The sequence below is a fragment of the Typopeltis vanoorti genome, chromosome 1 (assembly GCF_054136105.1).
Source record: "Typopeltis vanoorti isolate ZY-2024b chromosome 1, IOZ_Tvanoo_1.0, whole genome shotgun sequence".
Classification (NCBI taxonomy): domain Eukaryota; kingdom Metazoa; phylum Arthropoda; class Arachnida; order Uropygi; family Thelyphonidae; genus Typopeltis; species Typopeltis vanoorti.
The window spans coordinates 144,252,699-144,279,205 of record NC_143549.1 but is presented as its reverse complement, the minus strand read 5'-3'; positions in this window follow the sequence as shown (position 1 = coordinate 144,279,205).

Genomic DNA, 26,507 nt, shown 5'->3' with positions numbered 1-26,507 from the left:
TAAATGCCATCGTCTGTCTGTTTGTGACATGTTCACGCCATGGTTTGCTTCATGAATTTTAATTAGATTTAGTAACGGAGAGACAACAGCGACGACAACAACAAAACATGCAAATGTTAGTTTGAATTCTATCAATCAATTCAGGAATTTTCGCTATATCTCTCTATATAAGAAATAAACTTTTGTTTGATGAACAAAGAATATTGTGACGTCACGTTTCCATGGCAACTACAGCTTCTTTACTTTGAATAGTGAAATCGACATAACTCCCTGCAAATGAACGTTTTAAGTCAGACACGCTGCAAAAATACCTTTCTTTATTATTATTATTATTATTATTTTTATTATTATTAAAAACAACAAAATAGGCAATTTTTAGCGCAACAAGCCACTATTGAAATAATGTTGATCACCGAATAGGTTGTAAAAATAAAAAAATTAAAAAAAATACATATTATGTGCAATGAACGGTATGTTGTGCTCAACACAACGAAAGAGAAATTAGTTTTAACAAAATCGCTTATGTGCTTAATATATAAAAACGGCTAAAAATGAAATATTAAATTTCCTGGATATACCTGGCCCATTTTAAAGAAAGAAAAATCGACATAACTGAATGCAAATAATAAATTGAGGTTAACTGAATTGAAAAACTTAATAAAGCATAGTTTACAAGGTAACGTTTGGTTGAACAGTCAAGGAACGGGGGTATCAACAAAGCGATTCAAGTAGCATGACTAACAAGGTGACTAATACTACCGAGAAGGCTGTAGAAGTGTAACAAGTGGCGGGTGGTTGAATGCATGGCAGCCAAAGTAAAGCAACAATAGAATTTGTCGCTAAGAGAACGATTACAAGACATGAATGTAGGGAACAAACAGACAGACAACGCACAAAATTGTGTGTGTGTGTGTGAACTCATTTACTGTTCATTTCACCGAATTTAATTTAACGGAATAGCAACTCCAGTAACTCGAGCTGTTTCGTGCAGATTTCCAACGGATACGCCTGAAAGCTTTCACAACGTGACGCTCAATATAGTCTACTAATAACATAACAGAAAAGGGTTCAGTTGATTGTTGAGCACGAACTGGCCCTACAGCAATTAAACCTGAAAACATGGTTAATTGCGTTAAAAAAAAAAAGTTTGCCTACAGTGTTGAATAACAAAAAGACTGGATTATGAAAAAACAAAAAAAATACCAATTAGAAGCAAATAGTTGTGTATCGTCTTTCTTCATGAAGGGCGAGTTTCTGTGAAGTGCGTCATACACAGAAATGTATATTGAAAGCGCATTGAAAAGCAGCTTCGTCTTACTGAGAATAAGACAGAGTTACATACTTGTCTGGATACTTATCAAATGAGACGGACAAAGCAGCAAATTCAACGAATCAGGTTATCAGCCTTCCCAGTAGAACGAGACCGGATTCAGGGTGTGTTTTGCTGGGCTTTCTTTCTTTCTCTCTCTCTCTCTCTCTCTCTCTGACATTAGGCTGCTTTACAGGTTGCTTTCAGAAAACTGTCTCCTCCCCTCCCCCCCCCCCAAAAAAAGCTGCATGTATTGCGTGTATGTGTATTATTTTCCTGATTCACATATTGAAGGACAGTAAAGAAAAATAAAATAAAATAAAATAAAAAAGCCATCGAAGATAAGCCCTCGCGTCTTATGAAATATGCTCTCATTTACATATCGCAAGATGTAAATTAAAATGTTTCAAAAACAAGAACTCGTGAATATTGCAATTGAAACTTCTCTAGGTTAAAAATAAAGAATTAAAGTGAGAAAAGACCAGTGGCAGCTCGTGGCTTGAAATCGTGGAGATGCTGCAATTTTCGAAATATACATACACACTGTAAGTACAGTGTATACATGTTTGGATAAAATATCAAAATTACGGTAAAAAATTTTTAAAAATTAAACATGAAAAAATATTGTTTATTATCGATAAAATTATACAGTTTAGTATAATTCAAAATTACTTACAAATAAAATCAATTAGCATAATCCCAATAATGTTCTAAAATAAAAACTATAACAAATGTTATGTCTTTAGCATACAATGTCACAACAGTGGAACTGTGCGACAGACAATGCCGCATTACGCTAATAGCTCGTATCTCACTATGATGTGCATATACTTGCGCGCGTATGGTAAACACAGTGCTGCTAGCGTTTTACGCCCTCGTAAGTGCTACAAGATGGATTTTTATTATTTTTTATATAAAATAAGAGAATCGTATAGGAAAAATAGCCTCTTTATCGTATAGGATTGTTGATGATAAAATTAAATATTACAAGCAAATATATACAATTAAGTATATGTCAGCCTGTCACTTACCGGGACAGTCCGGTATATATTTACCCAGACTGGCCTGTCCCTTAATTGTCTACAAATGTAGACAATTAAGGGACAGGCCGGTCTGTTGGACCGAGTGGTTAGCGTATCCCTCTCCAGCCAAGAGGCTGCGATGTCAAATCCCGCCAGGGACATGGATGTTTAGGATTGTCCTACTAACTATTTGTGGAAAGGGCATCTGCGACCCTATCACCTCTTCTAGCAAAAGCTGAGTCCAGCTGAGGTATAGGAGTGACCATACGGTGTCAAAATGACGTCACATAAATAACTAAATAGTTAAGGGTCGAGTTGAAAGATCGGAGGCAGGATATATATTTGTAGAAAAGGCAGAACGCAAATAATTGGTATTTGCGTTCTGCCTTTTTGAATTGGAGCGAGAATTAGGATTCATCCTTCAATGTTGCCGCATGATTTAGGAACTTCTGCAATTCCTTCCTATCTTTATCCCTTCTTCTGACACAAGGTATCCCAGGACTTCATTTCAAAATAGGATAGCAATGGTATTATATTGCATACACATTGTCATTGCAGATATTAAAATAAATTTATTTAAAGGGTTATTTATTTATTTTTTTTTTAAAAAAATTATGATATAATGATAAAGGAAGAGATTGCTTTCTTCATCGTAATTTAATTTAATATTTTAAATATATTTAATTGCTGTGTAACTCAAACAGATTCTATTTTCTTAGAAATGCTTCGACAACGTAGTTATTCTGGATAAATTCTCTCCCCATGACAAGATATGGAATTGTTTCTTATACACCTCTGGATAAAAGCGATTCCAAACCAAGAATGTGACATTGCTTTTATTTGCGATAAAAGCAATGTCACATTCCGAAAATATTAAATGGAAAATTCCAGAAATAAACAATTTATAATTACATTGGCAAATATTTCAAAGCCGATTGTTTGTAAAAACTATGAAAGTTTCGTAAGTTGACCTGAGAGCTTACGAAAGTACAATCCTCGGCATCTCCGAGTTGCCTTAGCTACTTAAGTCAAGTAGTGCAAGCTAAGGCAGCTCGAGGATGCCGAGGATTGTATTCTCGTAAGCTCTCAGGTCAACTTACGAAACTTTCATAGTTTCTACAAACACTCGGCTTTGGAATAATATTGGATCTAGTATCCACTTCGCCTATGTAATATGACATTGCCGAAATGAAGCCGTATGGTCCTTTCTTTTCTATCCTTCTCATCTCTCCCTTAGGACGGATTGAGTCTCCCTAATCAGGGGCTTACGACGAATTAATACAGCAGACTCGTCACTTCTCCGCTGCATCCCCTAAGGGCACAGCGGTAGCGCAGTGCTTGTGTTCAAGCAATCCTCCTCCTCATCATCATCAAATTCCTGCCATGTACCCTCAAGAGGTGTACAGGATATGACAGTACTACATGAAAAAATTACATCATTACTAACTTCCTATCTACAATTTTCCTCCAAATCAGTCTGTTACTTGTCAAGACTCCAACTTTATCAGATCTTATATTTCTATCGTCTAAGGCACTTTGTACCGTATCAATCCACCTATATCTTGGTCTTCCTCTGGGTCGTTTTCCTGGCAACCTGGCAGAGAACACTTGTTTTGCTAATCTTTCCTCTCCCATTCTATTTAAGTGACCATACCATCTGAGATTAGCTCTGCTAACGCATTACTGGATGCTGACAATGTCAAGTTCTTTCCTAATATCCTCATTTTTAATATGATATTGCCATTGATGCCATCTGTTCACGCATCTAATCTTTCTCAGGACACTCATATCTGCGGTCTCTAGTCTTTGATCAAGTGTTTTACTTCTGATCCAGCTCTCACATCCATAAGTTAAAATTGGTTTGAACACTGTCTTGTATACAGCTAATTTAGTGTTCTGACTAATTTCTTTCTTATTCCATATGAATTTATTCATCTGACTTCCCACCATACCAGCTTTGCTGATTCTGTTGTCTATTTCTATATTTAGTTTACTATCTTCAGTAAAAATTGTGCCTAAGTAACTGAAATGTTTTACTTGTTCCACAGGTTCTCCATTCACAACACAGTTGACATTTTCAATGATTCTGCCTATTTTCATTGTCTTTGTCTTTTTATTGCTGACCTTCATACCATATCTATTACAACAGCTATTCAATTTAGTCAGAGAATCTTGCAGACTTGTAGCGGATTTATTTAGAAGTATAACATCATCCGCATAAAGCAAAGAGCTGACATTAACATCTCCAATTTTGATATCAGGTTTAATACCACATTCCTTCATAATGTGATCCATATAGATAATGAATAACAGAGGGGATAATGTACATCCTTGTCTCACACCAGATTTAACATTAAACCATCTTCCTGTACTTCCTTCAATTCTAACTGCTGACTCACAACTCAAATAAAGACTAAGTATCGCTTGATATAATGCCCCATTGACACCATATAACTGCAGCGTATTGAATAGCTTCTCTCTTGGCACCTTGTCATATGCCTTTTCCAAATCGACAAAACTTAAATACAGATCTTTGTTATATTCCCATGCTTTCTCGACTATTTGTCGTACAGTGAAGATCTGATCCTGACAGCCTCTATTTGGCCTGAATCCAGCTTGTTCTTCACCAAGCTTTTCTTCCACAATTCTTCTCAACCGTTTCTCAAGTATACTTGCATAGATCTTGCCAGGAACACTCAGTAGGGAAATACCTCTGTAATTTTCACATTCAGTTTTATTTCCCTTTTTATATATGGGTACTCTGAGAGCTCTACTCCAATCATCGGGAATTCGTCCCTCTGTCCAGGCTTTCTGAACTATGCAGTGCACCCACTGTAAGACTCTTATACCACCATACTTCAGCATTTCTGGTCGAATATCATCTACTCCTGCTGCCTTTCCACATTTCAAGCCTTTGATGGCTTTTTCTACTTCAAGTATGGATATGTATTCCTGACTGCATGCCTGGTCAGTGTTTTTTATCACTGTGCTGTCATCACTGCTTGTTTCATTTAGCAGTTTTTCAAAGTAATTCCTCCATACTTCAAGGATATCTTTTTCTCCTGTTTTCATTTCACCTTTACCATCTCTAATTCCTTTTACAGCACTCTTTCCTCCATTCCTAAGCTTCTTCAACAACCTCCAGAATATTTTGCCACCTTCTTGATATTTATTTTCTATATTCTTGCCAAAGTCCTCCCATGACTTTTGTTTAGCAAGTTTTACACACTGTTTAGCTTTCTTACATTTGTCTCTGTATTCTGTAAGAGTAAAAGCTGAATTATTTGCCAGGAACTTTTGATATGCTTTCTTCTTTTCCTTCACTGCCTCTTTAACTTCCTGTGTCCCAGGGAGTTCTGATTTTTTTATCCTTGCACACAACCTCACCGCATGCCTCTCTGGCAGAATCAATCAATGTTTCCTTCAGAGTTTGCCACTGAATCTCCAAGGTTTGATTCCTGTTCTCAAGCTCTTTCATTTTCTTTTCAATAATATTTCTGTATTTTAGTCTACAGTTCACATCTGAGAGCTGCTCAACTTTTATTCGCCTTAAAACTTTCTTACATGTTATTCTTTTCAATATGAAATTCAATTTTATCCTGCTCAAGACTAAATAGTGATCACTTCCAATTTCAAATCCTCTGTACACTCTGATGTCCTGCACCAAGGAGAAAACATCACTATCAACAATAACATAGTCAATGAGACTTTTCTTATTCCTAGCCTCTTCTCTCCATGTGAATTTGTGCACATTTTTATGTTGGAACATGGTGTTAGTAATAACCAGTCCATGTCCTGAGCAGAAATCCAACAGATATTTGCCATTATTATTAGCTTTGCTCTTTTCTCCAAATTTTCCCAAAATATTTTTGTATGTCTCACAATCATTTCCTACTCTACTATTTAGATCCCCAACAAGGACCAACTTTTCCTTTTTCATTGTATCAGTTGCTTTTTCTGAAGCCTCAAAAAATTCCTCCACTTCTACCTTAGTAGAACCTTCTGTGGGACCATAGGCACAAATAAGTCTCATTGTCCAGTTCCCCATTCTCATATTTGCCCACATTACTCTACTTGAGACTGACTGCCATTCAAGAAGATTAGCCTCGTATTTTGTGTTGAATACTATGGCTACTCCTTCTTTTCCTTGATTGTCATTGCCTGAATATAACATTTTGTATTTATTGCTCAGAAAGATCTCACCAGTTTTGGTCTTTTTTGTTTCAGTCACCCCTATTATGTCGATCTGGTACTTATCTAATTCCTCAGCTAGCTCCATTTCTTTGCCATTCAGGCTTCTTACGTTGATAGTACCGATCTTTAACTCTGGTGATGTTGAGTTGGGGTTTGTTTTCAGATTTGTTTTCAGATTTGTTCCAGTAGCTGACTTTTCGCTGTTCGCCCTGGTTCCCTGGCGAAAACAACGGGGGCCTTGTTTAACCGGGCGACGCCCCAGCCGGCATGAAATTTTGTCATGTTGTACCTTATTTTACTTAATAATGGCCCAAAGCTCAAGAGTAGCGATGCTGGCATTTCGGATATGCCAAAGAGAAGCCTTAAAGTGCTTCCTTTTAAGTGAAAAAAGTAAAGTTCTCGACTTCATAAAATAATAAATAAATAATAATAAGAAGAAGAACGTATTCTGAGGTTGCTAAGACCCCATTCATGTTTAGATAATTTTTATTACAGTATGTTGTTCTAATTGTTCTATTTTATTATTAGTTTTTGTTGTTAATCTCTTACTGTGCCAAATTATAAATTGAACTTTATCATAGGTATGTATGTACATGAAAAAACACAGTATATATTGGGTTAGGTACTCTCCGCGGGGTGTCTTGGAACGTATCCTCCGCTGCAGTTCACGCCTAATACCTCGTTGTCATGTTAGCCCCGGTCATGAACTTGTCTGCTACTGGTTATTGTAATAAGAAATGAAATTATAATACCGGAAGAGAGTGGGTGCGTAATGGAAGATTTATTAAGAAATTCATTTTCTAACGGAAGTTTTTCTGCGAAGAAAGAAATTACAAAGAAAAGTGGACTTAAGTCTAGTTTAACAAATACAATAAGTAAAACAAGAAGTAAAGTGCGTCGTTTTGATGATGCCTGGTACATAAATGATACATGGCTCTATGGCTGTAAAAAGTCATGTTGGTACTGTTGGTCCTGTCTTTTATTTTCAACAGAGAAAAACATTTAGACAACAAAAGGAATTGGCGATAGTTTTCATGTTCTAAAGAAATGCCATGAATTTCCTGTAGCTTACGTTATTTGTAAAATAGCATTGCTATTTTTTTTTCTATTTTTAAGATTTTTATCACTTAAATTCCAAGTATCATTAATCTGTATTCATACAACTTAATAAATATTATTTGCACACGATGTGGAAATACCTTTTATTAATAATTGTATTGAAATTTTTCAAATAGAAATGTAAAAAATTCTTTACTGAATTAGTTAATGACATAAAAAATCAATTAACATCATCATTCATGTATCAAAAAACATCGGGAGCGCCTTGACATATACTACTTACGGGAAAGTTCTCAGTATTTTCTCTAAGCCACTGACTGGTCAATACGTTTGTCAACAAAGTTGAAGAGATCTGATATCAGTGGAAGAAGACAGAGAAAAATGAAAAATATCTCGCTATATTTCAGCTTTAATCATTTGAATGGCTGGAGAAAAATGCCATAGAATTATCCCGTAAGCTTTGTGATCTTATAGAAAGATCACAAAGCTTACGGGGTAATTTGTGATCTTCCCAGAAGATCACAAAGCCAATGCGAATGCTATCTTAATCCAAATATTCACAATTATTTTAGACACGAATCGAGAAGGAGACATAATGTAAGTATAAACATCAAGAGCACTGCTGCATGATATCAAGACCCTACTGAGTAATAAGAAAAGCAAGAATAATTGGTTCGATTTTAAGTTTAGGCTACACTAAAAAAAAAAAAAAAAAAAAAAAAAAAATGAGCGACGCAAAAGTCTCTGGATCTTATAACCTTATAAGGAAGCAGTTTTCGGATCTATAAGACAGCATAATTAACGTCAGCGATATTACTTCTCTCTCTCTCTCTCTCTCTTTCTCTCTCTCTCTTTCTCTCTCTCTCTCTCTCTCTCTCTCTCTCTCTCTCTCTCTCTGTGTGTGTATGTGTGTGTGTGTGTGTGTTCACTCTTCAAGAGTACATCGGCCTTTTCCTCTTACTAGTGTCAAATTTCAATAGTACTCATCTGAGTCACTTTTTTATAGCGAAAAAAAAGTGACTCGCTAATAATATTCACATAACAAACGGAGAAAGCGTGCAAGACGAAGCATAAGAAAGTGCCTTAATATAGTTTTTCCTTCATTAAAATATTAATATAGACAGGAACAACTAAAGAAGCGATAACATAGGAAAACTAGCGTATATCAAACGATAGTAATTATTAATAATAACGATAAATTCATGGAAAAGATGAATGATAATAACAAATCAACTTTCATTATTGCAAAAATGTATTTATTATGCAATAAAAAAATTCTTGGAAATTATAAAAGGTGGAGCTGCGTAATAGGTCATAAATCAATAGACACGACAAACGTAGAGATCTAATCTCCTTCACATGAATAAAAACTAATCAAACAATCTAATATGAAATCTTCTGCCCTGAAGTTTTGTTCTCCCATCACAAGCGCCCTTCCTTTCAAATAACTCAGCTCAACAATTGTTAGGAGATCAACTGATAGCAGTTCTGTGTGAAAACTCTTGAACTTTCCTTTACGAATTTTCTTTCACGCCTTTTCTTTTTGTGCATATGCGTGGGCCAAGGCCATCTTCCCCTAGAAAGGATGGCCTTGGTGTCCACACACTTAAAAATCTTTCGTCATTGACTTTTCACTTCGTTTGGCACTGTGAATGCTTGAGAAGATGGTTTTGAAGCACAGGGCGTAAATCGTCGATGTGTAATTTAAAGTTTAGCAAATATTTTTTATCTTATTAGGAAATCTATTTTTGAATTTTAATTAAAAAATATATAATGATATTCTAAAGAATAATGGAAAAAAAACAACAACTTCAGAACACTCGAATCAAAGCCAAGTAATATTTCCCACGCTTTTTTCTCTTAACCATCGGTTTGCTGAGTTACTCGGCTGTAAAAATGAGGCCAAACAAATTTCCTTGTGCACATAAGGAAACACATTCAAAATGCCGCTTGATTTCAAACAGAGTAAATGTTGTTTGAAGGCAAAATTTTGAATTAAGACTTCTTCGCATAATTCGGTACTTAACGTCATCAAAAATGTGATCGTTTATAAAATAAAAATAGAATTAGAAAACAATTTTTTAATCGAAGTAACTTCCTGAATGTTCCTTTATTGTTATTTGTAAGCTAAGGCTCAAAACAAAGGGTTGAGAAAGAAATGGGTCAAATAGTCATACAATGGAATGCAATCATGTTTGCTTTATTATGTAAAAAAAAAAAAAAAAAATCAGAAAAAATTTTTCAGTAAAATTCATTAAATCAATCATTTGATTTAGTTATCAATCAAAATATATTGATGTGGATTTTTTTTATCTACAGTTATTGATCTTACAAGAGAAGAATTAAATGTTTTCGGAAATTTTAAAAGAGGATGTCATGTACTTGCATAAAGTTTTCTTTTTTTAAAAAAAGTGCAGCACTTGTGGCAATCGAACAAAAAATTCACGAAAAAAAAAAGTGACATTGACTTCATTTAAAGATAGTTCTCCCCAATTAGACTGAATGATAAATGTAAAGTTAATTATAAGAAAAGAAGAGTTTTTCTTTGCCAGAAACTCGGATTTTTAATCCTTATGTCAAGGGAAAAAACAAACAAACATAGAATTTACATTGTATAACCGTGACCATCATCCGTGGTCACGGTTATACAATAACCGTACTCGCAATCCGCTGCCTTGAAGATCATCAGCAGCCACGAGGTCAACTATCTTTGACATGGGGAAGATCAGTTGTCCACGCATTTCCCACATCGCTGTTAGGCTTAAAGTAGTTCTGCCTATTCCACTTCGAGGAATAAAAGGCATTATAGTCACTTATGTATTTATTTTATGAATAATATTTAAATAGTTTATTTATCTGAATTTTATATTTAAATATTATTTTAAAATATCATATTTTCTTTCAAAAGTTCTTCACCAATGCAAAATTATTGCTACTTCATTTCTGAGGGAAAGCTTTGACCATTGAACAGCCAGTAGGAGGAAGAAAGATAAGCATCCGAAAAATAACATTGAAAGTATTTATGGACGAACCTCAAAGAAGTGACTGTGAGGTTACAGTATATTATGACTTTTAATAAAGGAAGAATATAAAGGCAGTTTCTCGAAGAAAAATTCATACTATCTCCGTGGCAGAGAAAGAAGTTCAAAGGAGAAATGTGTTGTTCTTAAATTTATTCCAGTCTATGAAATAAAGACATGCTGCCAATACTGTATATAGAGCAAGAGTAGGCGGACAAGAGCCACAAAAAGATCAGGACATATGATTGCTCTCGCTGCTGCTGGAACGCACATAACTAGAACGATTTGTCAGATAAGAGAGTCCCCCCCCCCACCGTTGGGGAAGTGGAAGTTGTAGTATAAAGCTTCGTATCAGTACAATAAAAATATAACTAAATATAAGTATTTATACATTTTCATAATTATTATAATAAACGTTGTAATGCATGTCGTGTTATATGTTAAATATTCGAATTTTTAATATACACCTCTCTCTCTCGGCCACATCAGTCCGAAGATTGGTTGGTGTAAGAATTCTACTTTACTAGGGGGAATCATTATGGAACAAGATGGTTTCCTGTTACCTTCCTTTCAGTAAGTATTTATGTCTGTAAATGTGTGTATTCAAGAGGCTGGTTTGCCTGTTTTGAGAGATGAAAAACCCGAGTTTTTAGGAGGAAATTCCTCCACCCTCCTCGTATGAGACCGGTTTACCTTTGATTTGAAAGCCATAACGGTTCTTGGCGTCAAAGACAGGATTGCAATCCATGTCTTTCCAACGAAAGGACTCCGTCAAAACTATGCCACGAAGGCTCCGGATAGGAAGTTACATAAAAAAAATAAAAAATAAATAAATATAAAAAATAAAAATAAATCATCAAAATCTACCCATCAGATCAATGTTATTACTTCATTTATTTTCCAATTTTTATTTATGTATTTAGTTATTTTTTTATCCTACAGATACTCCGACTTTGAAATTAAGATAATTCAATGAATTTTCCTAAGGAACCAAATTACAATTTTAAAAAATCCGCCTAATCAGGGCTTAGGTTGTCCATTTTGCAAAACTCTATGCACGAGTGGTGAAATTTTAATTTTAAAATATGAGCAGGAAAAAAAAAAACTACAAACAGGAGCACGAAATCATTAAGAAGTAATATTAGTAATTTATGAAATAATTTGTTAACAAATATTACAAAATAATATTAACAATGCCATAAGATTTAAAACATTGCAAAATGTTGCCATTTCCAATTATTTGCGTGTGCTTTCTTGAAGTGAAAAACGCGCTGAAACTAAAAGTAACTGTGCACACTTCAGTGAAATGGTTCTCTCGACATTGTACTATGCCCTTTCCGTATCTTTCTTGACCCACATTTCTTCCGTGAAATGCTCAAAACCGTGTCCGTGGCGATAGAAAGACTCTTGCTTTCTCACCTGCTCTCTGAAGATCAACAAAGACTCCTCCCGATGTCAAGATTTCCATAACAAAATGGCAGCTTTCGTTACCACTGCTATAATTCACTCGCCGTGTCATGAAATGAAATGTTTACAAATAATAATCCGGAAGGCTATTCGCTTTTCATGACACAAGTATCTGGTCACGCGCACGTAATGTAGTGTAAGTAGCCCTGCACGAATGCCCCATCGGCCTTGGAGTTGAACAAGGCTTAGACTACCCCAGCGACTACGCTGTAGAAGCAATTTTCCTAGAAAAGTGTTTTAATTATAATGTGCATACCCAGTGCTGGAAATGCTCAAATTATAGGGTGAGCCCACTACGCAGTGAGAAATAAAGGAAAACAATTCTGAACAGCCCCTATCACCATTAGTTTCATAAATTACTATGATAATAACGCAATAAATGAGAAGACTGGCTGGCTGGTCCTGCCCAACCTTTTCCCATTGAAATCGTTTTTCTGCAGGCTATATATTGTATTTAAATAACTTTTCCCCACCTTGAATCTTCAAAATAGCTCATCGATTTCCTAATTCTATAGTAATCATGGTTTCGAGTGAGGTCCCATGAGAAATGGGACATCGTCGTTAAAAAAAAAAAAAAAAAAAAAAAAAAAAAAAACTTCAGTGCATGAGAGGAAATAACGAATTTTATAAAATTTCAAATACTGTTGGGTAACACAGAATACCATTCTGTGTGTAAAATGATATATTACCCGAAATTTCTTTATGTATAATATGAGTATTAAGTTTCATAGGTCTGTCATCTATACTTTAGATCGTCAAGTAAAGAATTTAGCGGGGGGGGGGATTTAAAGGAACACCTATTTATATTATAGTTACGTTATAAAAGGTAAGACTTTCAATGATGTTATGAAAAATATATTTTTTGAATGGAAACACTAATACTTCCAATACATAATTAGCCGAAGTATACATGTAGTTAATTTAGAGTAAATTAGGTAACAACACGTAAGTAACTACAAATTAATTATATGTATACTTTCATATTCCATTAAGAAAAAAAGTCCGATATTTGGAATATCAATATCTCTTCAAAACATCAAAATATTCAAACAGCGTCTAAATAAATAAATATTAATATTGATCTATACAAAAGTTAACTTCACCGCGTGATTTATTTATTTTTATTTATATTGATTTCACCCACAAATGGTTGCAAATTGTAAGATGCTGTATCAAACCCTAACCTTGAAATCGTTAGGGTTTGATACAGCGATTTCATTGTCGGGTTTGATAGGATGAAATCTGTTTCGATCAGATCAATCAGGTCGAGAATTGCAAATATAATTACATAATAAGATCGGTGTCCTAATGATTTTAAAATCATTATAACTTATTAACATCAATGGAATACGCAGGCTTATCCAGGACAAGATTGTCAGGATCTACGAGTCCTTTCCCTAAGTTAGATTAATACAACCCTTTTGTTAAAATGCAGTAAAATGCAGCAAAATTTCCATTTCTCTTTTTGACAAATAAATTTCGTCACTGTGTTGAGTTTTTATTGATAGGGAATTGATAGACAACAGTAAAAAAAATTTATGTAAAGTAATTTAGTTCTCCCTTTACAAAATCAGAACATATGGACTCCCTTAGGAAAATGATATTTGTAGGCATGCACAGAAAATTCTGTTTATGCAGATGTTATTGAATTTAACTTATTCCTTTAGCACAGATCAATTAAGGCAGTATTTTGTTTAACAAGCTGCACACCGAAAGAAGGCTATCTTCAGATTAAAAGAAAACTGCTTTAAATGCTGCTACTGGCGAGCCATATTATCCAATAGCACAACAACATAGTTAAGGACATCGTTTATTTGCATACGTAATTACTTAATTTAAACACAGTTAGCAAACTTTCAGAAGGAAGCAACTAAGTAAAAAAGAACATTTGGCGACGATATATTTAGGATGACAGTGGAAATAAGCGACGATTATTGTACGAAAGCAAGCCCTGAGTGTTGCTATGGCTACATGTGACGTCATTTCCATTTCCCAGAACAACAATCAAAGCAATTTGTTCTATACAGAGAAATATCAAAGGGTTACGTATTTTTTTCTTTTGAATATATTTTTTTTCCGTGAAAAGTAATATTTACGACGTTATACTAAATACGTATTCGTGTTGTTAATTCTAATTTTTATTAGATCTATTTAAATACGAAGAAACAGTTTTTCTTTTCTTTTTTTTTAAGTATCGAGTATGATTCTACAGTGGATGTTTTTTGTCCTAAATTTTACAAAACAGCGTCACACCTAGAAATGTTATGAAGTTTCCTTTTTTCTTTCTTTATTTTTACTTTTTTTCCCCCAAAATTTCTTGCTCTGATCCCTTCCCAAAAAAATAAAATAAAATAAAAACACTTTGTATGGAGTTGGAGGACAAAATTGACGCCTGATTGGAAACCTCTCACTTATGGGCGATATTCTGAGTAAAAAAAAAAAAAAAAAGAAAAATAGAAAAAAATAGTGGGGAAGGATGATTATCGAAACTTATGAAAATAAGATAATAGCAGAAAAAATATTCGAAAATTGTTCAGTCAGTGTAATGTATAGATGAATCAATGTTCATAGGTTCATCCACTTCATGGTAAGTAAATGATTCAAAGAAAAAAAAAGGGAGGATTGATAAATACTTTCGTTCTTTTAAAAGTCTAAGAAAGTGAACTCAATCATTTATTTATTTTGTGGTTATATTAAAGCTCAAAAAAAAAATAACCCCGATTGTCTAGTTAAAAGAAAATGGAAGTTCAATTTCATTTCTGTGCTAATTTTTTTTTTTTTTTTCAATTATGAAGCTGTAAAATTTTTCTGGTTCTTTTCATTATGACAGAAAACATAAACATCTTTAGTCTATTCACTGATTGTTGATCTAAAGAATGGAAAAGATAATCACCATAAATAATGAGAGTTAATGGACTCATGAATAAATAGCAGGTTGCTTAATAAAAATTATTTTAATAATAATCCACACTTGGTGGTGGGATGGACGTCCGTGGACATCCGGTTGTTTAGCAACAGAGAAAATATTACAATTGAACAATAGCGCACTACTTCAAGTATGATCATGTGTTTGCTTTTAGATCACCTAAAGCAATTAAGGTCATGAGGGGAACTTATTTTGTTTGTGAACTGAGTGTGTCCTGCGTGCATTTTGCATGTTATGCATGATCAAAAGATTTTTTTCAAAGACTTGTTTCTCTCCGAACAAAAGACATTCATTGCTGTAAGCTTTATTTTTTATGTGACTCCTACCCAAGAAAAGTTGTAAACTCTATAGACCAAACATGGGAATTCTTCAAGTCCCCTTAGGCTCCCTGTTAGCAGGTTGGTAGTATCATACCCTCGACCACCTAAAGATGTTTAAAAGCATCCATGCTCACAGTGGGATTCGAACACTCGACCTATTGGCTAAAGAGTGGAAGAGCTCTATCCACTCGGCCATCTAGGCTTGTTTATTTATTATTTTTCTAGTGCCAGGAAAATACAAGTATTAACTAGCAAATCGAAAGGTTTGAAATCGAATCAGTATAGTTTAATCTAAGAAAACGCTACAAATTAGATTTTTATTTATATTCATCTACCATAGAGTGTCAGTTTACCGCAAGAGCATCAGAAAATGGCGAAATACATGTTACCGAAAGAAAACAAAATTGCAAACATGCGCTAATCATGATTGGTTTTGATTTTGAGTAAAGCATTTCCAGTTGACTACGCATCTACCGGATTTCTTGTTTCGTCTTGCGAACAATTTTTTTTTTTTTTTTTTTATGTCACGAACTCATAAATTCTTTGACAGAATATACAAAACTGGATAATATGTACCATAATTCAAGCTTTCTCTAATACTTGAAAACTTCCCCAAGACTTCATTCTGAAAGTAAATATCAAAGTAAAAGCTTCCACCCTCGGGATCCAATTAATATTAGGAGAAAAAAATAACAAAATTCTCTCTATGATAAATTCAGAAAGATTACAAATTCACGGTAGAGCGGTTTCATAGTATGCTACAAAAGAAGATTTTTCTAGTAGCTTCAGCTGAATGATTAGAGGAAATTTCCGTGCGTAGGAAATTTATGCTTTTCAGGAAATGTTCTCATGTATGTATAGAGTCCGCGAGGTTAGCCTAGTAGCTTTGCGCTTCGCAACCATATGCCTGGGGAAGGAGTGTCCTGGGTTCGATTCTTGTCGGAGACGTGAGGAGCTGAAGGATCTTCCTCAGCTATAGCCAAGTTAGCTGGGCGTGGACAACAGGGTTTTTTCCGATAGTTTATCTGGGGTTTTTCATCCGCAAGCAAACAAACCGGCCCCGTGAACACACGCTGCTACAGTCAAAAAATGCATTTCCCCCTCAGCGGCAGGTTCGGTGACGGGCCGGCTGGGGGGTTGTGCTAACAAACGTCGTATCTACGTAATACCCGGATCCTGCAATGGAAGCGGGAAAAACGCGAAGAGGAAGAAGAAGAATATATATATATATATATATATATATATATATTCGGAAAAAAATCTAATCTATTGGTCTATTATATCTCAATATACTTCTGTTTTTTTCGCTGTCACTTTTTCCTTTTGTCATTTTGTCAAAAGGAAAAAGACCCTTTTGACAAAAAATAAAAATCGTCATAGATGAGCTCTGTTCAAATATTCTTAAATAGTAATACTATCAAATGTTCTTTTCTGATATCTTCGCTATAATATGATTCTACGCATGTAATTTATTCATTCCCTTAATTTTCCTCAGAACTGTTATATGTAGACTCCAATCCTTTATCAATTGTTTTTCATTTGAGCATTAATTTACTTCTTTATATGTTCTTAAAAAATATTACAAATTCTTCACTCTCAGAAAGAGAGAGAGAGAGAGAGAGAGAGAGAGAGAGAGAGAGAGAGAAAAAAATGTTGGATTGATTAGTGAATCCCTCTCTTAATCGATTCACTAAACCATGACACTTTTAATTTCCTTATACGTTTAACTCCCTTGTATTTATGTCCCACCTATTTTGTGTTGCTTTTTATGCCACTTTCATAAACCTGTTTTACACGTATCCTAAACTGGTTTAAGCATATCGTAAAATTACTAAGCATTCAAACATTTATTCTTTGTTTAACGTGAAATTCACAGAATTAACGCCTTTTCTTCCTCTTTATTCATATCCTCTCTGTTGTTCATTGGAACAGCCTTCTTTTATGTAGCTCTTAAGAGGACTCTTAACAGGTATTCATATGCAATGTAAATAATTTTTTTTTTGTTATTTTATCTCCAGCCTCCCACTCGTTTATCTTATAGTCTATATGTAGATCACACTTAGCTCAGTCGTTATAAATTAGCCTTTTCGATGGAAAGACCTAGGTTCGAATCCCGTGACGAGAGGAGTCTTTATCAGGTCTTTAATTAAATGGTAATTTAGCCGGTCTTTTACTGAGATAGAGGATTTTTTTCTCCCAGAAACTCGTGTTTTTCGTCCCTTAAAACAGGCTAACCGGTCCAATGAGCACATATATCTCCAGGTATAAATATTTGCCCTTAGGTAATGCAGCAGAGAGTGACATGTCGGCTTCATTAATTCGCTGTGATGCCTAATCAGGGACCTCTACCGTCCTAAGGGACGGTTGAGTTGAACATGAACAAATTTCCATGTTTGTGTTAATTTTTTTTTTTTTTTTTTTGTAATTCTCTAAAATCATTTTTAACTTCATCCATCGTATTTCTTCTCAGCCAATTCTTAGTCAAGTGTCAAATTAATTTTCTTTTCCCATTACATTAGGCGGGGGGGGGAAGTCTTACGATCTGAAACCTACATGATCACTAAATTACATTTCTTCTTGGTTATAATTTCCCCAAAAATTTTGGATTCGAATTTATACTCAATATTTGTACGTTTCGACAAAATAATAAACATGCAATTGGCTTTTCCGATGTCATACGTTAAAATAAAAAACTGACTACTCATTTTATTTATTCTATTTAATTGCAAATAATTGTGCCAGGTTCGTCAACTGCGATTCACGAAATATATCGGCAGTCCGTATGAATCACGAATCATTATTTGTTGCACCCTCCCTTTCGCAAAATACGCGGAACTTTTCGTCATCCTATTGGTCTCGTTGGAAATCTAGGTTAATATGGGAACAGGATAAGAGCAACAAAGAATTTTATATTAAGTATTTGATGTTATACGCAGTGATTATTAAGACCACCTTTGTAAAATGTTTCACTAAATATACATTCAATACCGAAATTAAGAAAATTTATATAACGAACGAACGTGTGTTTTTATATCATTACCGTTTATTCCATATTGCATACAGAGGAATGTTGCATAGCAACAGCAGCAGCAACAACAACAACAAGAAGAACCCCCCCCCACACACACACACAAAGCTTATCGAAAGGCTTATTAACGATAATAGCTTTCTTTTGAAAAATAATAACTGTCTAATCTTTTAAAACCTCGAAAGATATTTTATCTTCCACTGCGTGGGAAGAACAGAAAGAAAGAAAACTACACGCATACCAACTCGACCTTGTTTCGTTTCGAACTTAGTGTCTGTGGTAAAAGAAAATTAGAGGGAATGGTCATTAAGGAATAAGCCAACAATTACTACTAATAATGCACCTATCCTTACCAGTACTAATGTTGATGCTGAACTTTGTTTTTTCCACACGTCTTAACTCATCCTCAACTTAGAATTAAGTTAAACAACAAATTGTGTAAATTGAAATTAAGCAGAAAAGAAAATAATTAGAGGCTGTTACTATATCAAAAGAACCGAACCAGCATAATAAAGAAAAGTCATACAGGAAACCACGTTAATCTGAAATTACAGAAAGATAAAAGCAACTGGAATTCTTCAGTTAGAATTGTGGTAGATGCATTGAAGGATTTAAATATATATAATGTTAAACTTCATATTAAACTTGAATAAATATCTTAAAATATTATGGGTGTGTTTATTTAATTTCAATCAGCATCTTCGTAGGACAATTGAAGGCAGACATTTGTCCTGTTGCGATGAACTTGGATTCGATTCCCATCTAACACACAAGGGTTAGTGTGAATTATGGTCGAGGCTACTAAGGCGATTGAGGTCAGTGTTTTATGTTTGTTATATTGAGTGCAGGGCCGTTCTAACCCACTAAACACCTAAGGCATTGCCTAGGAGTAGCAAATTTAGATGGGGAGGTGAAACGCACAGTTGTATCTCAAACCATGAAAACAATTTTTTTTTGTGTTTAAGTTTACATATTTTCTTGAATTTAAGGGTGGCAAAATAGGGCCGGACGAGGAGCGACATGTACGCGAATAACAGTTCTGATTGAGTGTTTTACTAGAAGGCTTATCCTCCCCTCCCACCAGAATATCTAGAATGAAAAACCTACGATCATGTGTGACTAAAATAAAAAAAAAAAGAAGACAAAAAAAGCAAGATGCAGAGAACATGTATAAGGATTTTTTAATCATCTTCTCATGTGGAGGTAGCAAGATTTATCCTCCCGGAAACTAGGGTTTTTGCATCCGCAAAACAGACAACTGTGATTATATGAGGTTATTATTGTATTATCAGTTGATGTGTAATCACCTCAAAGATGATTATGTTTATTTTCTATTTTTATACATATTTTTTCTCCGAAAAAATTATATAAAAATGGCTTCCTGTCGAAATATTATTTGATTTATTTTAACACGCATTAGGGTGGGCATAAAAATTATATTTATTGAAATTGTAATCATTCCAAAATACTTGACCTGCATTTCGCATTAGCTTGTTTTTAAAGAACTGGATGATGAATATCCCTAAAGAAGTTGTTTTAATTAAATATCGTGATAAAATATATATGTATTCTCTTTATCGCATCTTATCATAATTTCTCCTTAATTTCATAACATCTATAATAGTTTAAGTTTTGTTATTTTTAAATAAGTTAAGAAATTATTAGTATCAAAATTGGGGAGAGAGTACGGCAGACAACTGCTGCCATTCATCATCCTAAACCCTAACTGGTATTATTCTGAAGTAGTTTTATTTCTATAGTTGATTTTTCTGAGTTAGGGATTAAAAACTCGAGTTTTCAGTAGGAAAAAACCCTAATTGACTGCCAAGATTTGACTATTTTTCGCAAGTACAGTTTATTATTATTATTATTATTATTATTATTATTATTATTATTATTATTATTATTATTATTTTATTCACATAATTGATACACAGTCAAAACAAGATATCATTTAAAGAACAATTTGACTGGTGATACAGAACAATTCAGAATCTACCCAAGAATCTAGGAATAGTCCGTCGGGTAGCGTCGTAAAATATGGACTGTTCCAAGTAATGCTGCTTTTGTAGATCATATGGTGTCATCACTTAGTTGATGTTTAATTGCTGTAAGTAGTTAGATAACTTCTTTGAAACTGCACCAAGTGCACCGATAACTATTGGAATGACTTTGGTGTGTTTAAGCCACAGCCGGCCAACTTCCATTGCGAATCGATTTTTAATATTTTTTTCCAGTTCTTTGTTGTTAATGTTGTTATCACTAGGTACTGCGATATCAATAATCCAAACCTGTCGATGTTCTATATTTGTGATGTCAGGCTTATCGTGTTCTAAATGCCGATCAGTTTGTATTCTGAAGTCCCAGAGAATTTTTGCTGTTTTGTTTTCCAATACTATCTCTATTTCATGCTGCCACGAGTTATCAGAAGTCGGAAAGCCAGATTTTTTGCATTCATGTAATGATTTATTTTAGCCACTTGATCACGCGGCATTTATAATCAGTTTGAGCTCTCTTGGATGTTCAAAATTTTTGCTTTGATTGCATTAGTTTGTAATGCCTGTTCTTGAGATGCTAGAATAAATCCTTCTGTTTCCTTTTTAATATATCCGTATTGTAGCCATTGTCGCGTCTTGTTCACGTCAATTTTGTCCTCAGTATATGAAAGAAATTGCCACGAAAGGGTTTATTTTTTTCAGCGCACATATTGGTTATTTTGTTGTTCCTTTTTGTAATCGCATTTGTTTCCTGTTGCTTTTAGAAGGCCCTCTTTTGTAATTGCTTGAAGCATTTGCTCAGAGATGTTGTCGATGTAACTTTTTAAACTAATTTCTTCTTCTTCGATAGTCTGTCTCACTTGCAACAGACCCCACCACCTATTCTCCTTGTTAGGTACAACTGGTCAACATCACTTCGTGGATGTAATACATGATGCATAGTCATTAATTTTCTAATTTTGCTGTCCAGGTCTTCTTTTGTCCTATCTATTATGCCAGCTGTCTATCGGATCACTACTATAACCCAAGAATTCATTGCTCTAATTGTATTTAATCCATTTAGTTTTATTTTCAGAATCTTTCTAACTCTTTTGGTGTGTTCTGCTGTTGCCTGTTGTTTCAGTTTCAAGTAGAGAATATCACCTGGCTTCTAATATTCTTAGGTATTTATAATGTTGGTTAACTGAAATTGCTTTTATATATTTCTCTTGATCAAAATTAAAATTGCTAGTGTCATTCATTTTTTCCTCGTTTAATAGATAAAATTGCCCATTTATCTAAACCAAATTCCATTTTGATATCTGACTGAAAATACGAACTGTTTTCAGTAAAGAGACTGTTTGCTGTGCCGATTTTCCATATAACTTCAAGTCATCCATATACAACAGATGGGAAATTTTAATATTATATTTAGGAATTTCATATCCAAGTTTTGTTTTCTTCAAAATCATAGACAAAGATATGAAAGAAATGTTGAAGAGCAATGGTGACAAGGAATCACCTTCGAAAATTCCAACGTTTAATGCTAATATCTCCGAATCGTTCATTATTGACTATTCAAGTTGTTTTCCATGATTCATAGCAGCAGTCAGAAACGAATGTATGTTTTTGCTAATTCCAAATATTTATAGTGATTTTAGGATCCAGGAGTGTGGCAGGGAATCGAATGCTTTCTTATAGTCTATCCATGCATGTTTTTAAGTTAGTTTTTCGTCTTTTTGAATTTCTGAGAATCATTTTATTATTTTTCTATATTTCTATATTTTTATTTATATTGTTATTATTATTATCATTATTATTCGACACCTCCTAAGAATCTCATGACTTATGGTCGGAGATTGTCACAATCCACCAAGCTCACATATCAAATGCATACTTCATGTACAGTTCTGATGGTCATTTTTATGCTTGAATATATCTGAATAATTAAAATGAATTCCTGACATGGACTGGATTTTAAAAAAAGTTTGAAATCTTATTCAATACATGATAATTTTGGATTGAAAACGAAGATAGAACTATCTATATGATTAGTAACATCACAGTCTCTATTGATTAAATAATATTTACTCGTATAATTCGTATTAGCTTAGTTTATTTTCTTATATGTTGGAGATTTCCAAGTAAAATTACATAATCTCAGGCACACGATTCAAGTAACAGAAAAAAGAAAGAAGCAGAATGCCTTAAGAATGCACGCATGAGGTAGATGTGAGCAGGGCTGAATATTTTACAGGATGTATTCGTATATCTCAGAAAACGTACAGAATAATGAGCAAAACATTTTAGGCAAATTAGCTTGACAAGTAGAAAAACGGTGATCATTATGGGAGATTTTTAACTCTGCATGTGGTAATAAGGAAAGCCTGTTTCTGAAATGCTTGAGGATAAAATGTCCTAAGCAGCAAAGTTGGAGGGAAAGCGACCACCAACGGTTTTTAGGGGGGGGGGAAATGACAGGGGAACACCGGGAAAAAGTATTAAGAGAGAGCAGTCACATGAGGAATATAAGGGTCAATGAAGAAAAGTTACTAGTATAGTAAAGAAAGTCAAATTGGAATACAAAAGGAGACTAGCTCTACTATCCAAGGAGAATCTCAAGAAGTTCTTTCATTATGTGACTAGTAGGAAGAGAAATAATTGTTGAAGAAATGACCTTGTTAGACGGACACGGTAGTTAAGTGACCAATGCAGATGACGTGGTAGAGTTGTTTAATAATCACTTTATTCGAATATGTCATCCTTGTAAAACAGGTTTTATTCCTAGAGGGATGGGAATGGTTGAAGGTTTAAAAGTGAGTGAAGTGGATGTATGTTTAGAATACTAAGCACTCTAGATGCCTGCAAGGCGGTGGAACTGGATGAGATTTAGCAAATGTTTTAAGGGAGTGTACTAAGGAACTAACACTGCAGTCGGGCTGGTCAAGCAGCAAGACTGGATGAGATTTCGCCACTTGTTTTAAGGGAGTGTGCTAAGGAACTAACAGTGCCATTGACATAAATATTTAATACGAAGCCTTTCAAGTGGAAAAGTCCCTGAGAAGTGGAAGGGGGGGGGTTAAACTTCCATTGCATAAGCATGATAGTAGTAGTATGGAATCATTAAACTATGGGACCATTTGTATTTCTTCTGCGGTTATTAACATTTCAGAAAAATCATTAAAAGTCATACAGAACTAGACAGATTAGGGTAATAGTATGTATGAAGGTTAGCAAGTATTTGTTAAGGGATGCTCTTATTTTCAGTAATCTGATTGGTTACTGGAAATGTACATACAATTCTTTTTTCTGGATTTTGCTTGAAAGATATCCACATATCAAGTTGAAATTTAAGTTGCTTTACGGGTTTAAATATATCAAGTTAGTAGAGTCGATTGATGTCCACAGTGTGCTGTCTGTTAGATATCCAACAGTTCTGTATGAGTGGAAGAGCAATATTAGAATGAAAGAAAATTATAAGTGAGTTCCAGAGAACTGAGTGATTGAACCATCTATTCAAGATTTATGTCAACGATATTGTCACTGAGCTACAGAGAGATATTCAGTTGTTTTTAGATGATGTGAAGCTAGGAAGAGGATTATTAGATGTGATGCCGATTTAGTGGCTCTTAGAAAGATCCGATTTAGTTACAAAAGTAGACAAATAAATAAGAATACTAGGTTTAATGTCAGTGAGTGAAAGGTTTGAACTTTGGATCCTCATATCGGATCATATTCTGTTGGTGAAACTCTACTGGAGGATATGAAGAACGCACAGGATCTTGGGTGATAATAAATAGAAATTTAAAACTCAGCAGACATGTAGCAAAAGTAGTGAAGCCAACTCTAAGAATTGCTGCAATATTAATAATGACATCGATCAGTAGAGATAAGAAAATATGGTTCTTTTGTATGAAATCAGATCATACATGATTAAACTTATACTGTTCTGTTCTGTTCTGTGCAGACCTGGTTGCAAGAATTTTGCGGGAGAGAAAACCTAGAGAAGTTACAGAGGTCGATGGCGAAAAAAATGACGAATAGATGATATAGCTGAGAAATTGAAGATATTGAGGAATATATAATGAATTGATATGGAATAAACCTGATACAAAGGAGCAGTGAATAAGAGAGTGGGAAGGTATTTATTTATTTATATTTGCTAACGTGGAGAGTGATAGACGAGTTAAATAAATTGCGGTGGGTACCGAATGCTATTTGCATAAATCAAAATTATTATCATTATAATTTGTAAAAAAATAGTTTACATAATAGCATGACGAATGTATTATTGTTAGAATGGTATAGAATGAAATTGGAGCGGCAAAATAGAAGAATAAACATTAATAACGAGGAAAAAATTCACAATATTTATAATCTGTTTTTCCATTATATCGTAATATAAAGCGAAAAAAAAGGTAAATTTTAAAGTGAGATTGTTAAAATACTAACAGAAATGATTGATGATAAAATGAAGAGATCCTGAGGCAGTATAATCCCGCTTAGAAGCTGGAATAATCTTTTATGAGAAGAGTTGGATTCACGTATCCTTGTCTATATTGTTTGGTGCTTTTTAGTAGTGTTGACGTTTTTTATTGGGGTTTTATGTTTCTATGCGGTGTGGATATTTTCTTTTGCTCCGCTAATAGTATTCATACAAAGTCCACAGTTCATGTTTTAGTGTTCTGTAACAGTTTAGATTACAGAACACAACACGAAATGTGGGCGATGTGGATTAGATTGCGTGGGAAGTTGTTCACTGTGTGGGTACAAGCATCAAATGGCTTGTTATAGTGTAATGAGTTATGATGGGCTGTGTTATGCGATTTGTCTCTGTTGTCACGATAAGCATTATACAAATAATTTCTTAATTACTAAGAAATTATTTAGTGCATCGGATTTTTTTAATTTTTTTTATGCTGAGGATTTGAATAGGCACAAGAGGTTCGATTATTTAATGATTTATAGGGACTCAAAAGCACCTCTGAAATAATTCTTCTGTGTATTTGTCTTAATTTTGACAGATTACTATTTAGTGAATAATTCACGAATTACGTAATATGTGAGATTTTCTTTGTTTTTTTTTACATTAGTCAGCTTCATGTATTTCGTTTGGCATTTATAATTTATAGTGATGATGCAATGTTTAGCATGTAGGTGATCTATATACTTGTATTCAACCGATGTAAGATAGCAGTCTATAAAAAGACCATGAGTTATGATGAAATGTATTTTCCCTGAATGTGATTTAGGGAAAATAATAGCCGTTGTTGTGGTGGCGCAAGATGAATATTTCTTGGTTTCACAACACTAACAACACAAAAAAGAAATAACATTTCCTTTTAGTGTTGTTTATTACAGTAACTGAATTGTGACAGAAGGATTTTATTATTTCGCTTAGGATCCTGCTGTGCTTAGAAGAGATGCAATGTCGTTGTTTATGTGGACAGTTAGCAATGCAATATCATATATCCCTTTAGAAATGCGATATATGTTTGACTTTGTGTAGCCAGGCTGTGAATGCCATTTATGTATATGTTGAACAGAGCGGATGATAATATTGCTCGTTAATAATAATAATTATTATTATTATTACGTGACACCTCCAAGGAGTCCAAGGGCTCATCGAGGAAGGGCACCTACTCTACAACTCTCCATCTCCACCATTCAATCCACCAACTACGGCGAACCGCATCATCTGCACCAACGCCATCTACTGCCCACTATCACTAGTATTTGCATAGACAATCAAATAAAGAATTAGTTAATAAATAAAACACTTTTACGATAGAAGCAAGAAGGGCTATCACATTATCCCTGCCTTGCTTTACAGAAGAATGTGCAAAAGAAAAAAAGAAAAAATGAGCATGGAAATATAGAAAAGTTCATTCATTTTTAAATAATTTACTAGTAATTTCGTAATTTGTGTTTAAAAGTGTGTAATCCTTCGCAGCATGAAAAAAGCATGAATACAAAATTTGCTGATGATCATTTTATATATATATATAACTGGTTTAAACCAGTATGAGTCATTCTTTTTTTATCAATTGGTGACCTAATGGAACTTTATGGCATTGGAAAACAATGAAAGAAACAGGAAATCCACAAGGATTTCCGCTTGTTCTCTTTCTTTGTTCCCTTCACAACTCACCACCATAAAATGCCTGATAGTATTTGCCCATGATA